The sequence below is a fragment of the Camelina sativa genome, chromosome 12 (genome assembly GCF_000633955.1).
Source record: "Camelina sativa cultivar DH55 chromosome 12, Cs, whole genome shotgun sequence".
In the NCBI taxonomy this organism is placed as follows: domain Eukaryota; kingdom Viridiplantae; phylum Streptophyta; class Magnoliopsida; order Brassicales; family Brassicaceae; genus Camelina; species Camelina sativa.
The window spans coordinates 17,691,081-17,692,038 of NC_025696.1; positions in this window are offsets into that span (position 1 = coordinate 17,691,081).

The window sequence follows — 958 nt, forward strand, 5'->3', positions numbered from 1 at the left end:
CAGAAAGCTAAGTACACAAATCAAAACCGCACACAAACACACATCTTACCGTGGAATCTCATTGAAGGCTCGAAGAGGATGATACTAGGACTCCATACCACATGCAAATTGACTAACTACTCATAGTCAATTCCATCACACAACATCATGCATCAAACAAAAAGAAAATAATTCACCCAATTAAATTCCTAACCGCTCTAACCATCCACTTAACCATCCTAGAACCGTAAAGGCTCTGATACCAAAATGAAACGATCGACCCTTTTTTTTCTTTTTAATAATAAATACAACATATAATTAAGCATCCCATACTACTTAATTGAACCACCCAAACCACCATTTCCTCATTAAACCAATAACAACCAATATGCACAGCGGAAACATACCAATAATACAGAAACGATACATCATCAATACAATAACATTCCTATCCAATCTATCCAGCAACCTAACACAACTCTAACCAAGGTTCCAACATAAATAATATAACCAACACCACACAAACGAGACCCTAGATCATCCTCCTCCTCATCGCCATGATTCCACGCTACACAATTTGCCTTTACCTGCACCACAAACACAAATTGAGATGCATGAGTATTTGATAAACACTCAGTGAGGCAATCCTCCCATCTACTGGGCTATACACACAAGCAATAAGATCTCTACATGCCACAAACAACAATCAATAAAACAAACCAGGCAATATACATAGCATGCAACATCCATCGTAACTGAACAAGGGGTGTCGACCGACACCAGATGGTGTCGATCGACACTGACTATCTGGTGTCGACCGACACCAAACTGGTGTCGACCGACACCCTGCCCGACACTCCCGAAAACCCTAGTTTGTGTCGACCGACGCCTCCACATGGCTTCGATCGACACTCGCCAAAGTCCCGAGCCGTCCTCGCGTTGGTGTCGACCGACACCCCAACTGGTGTCGACCGACACC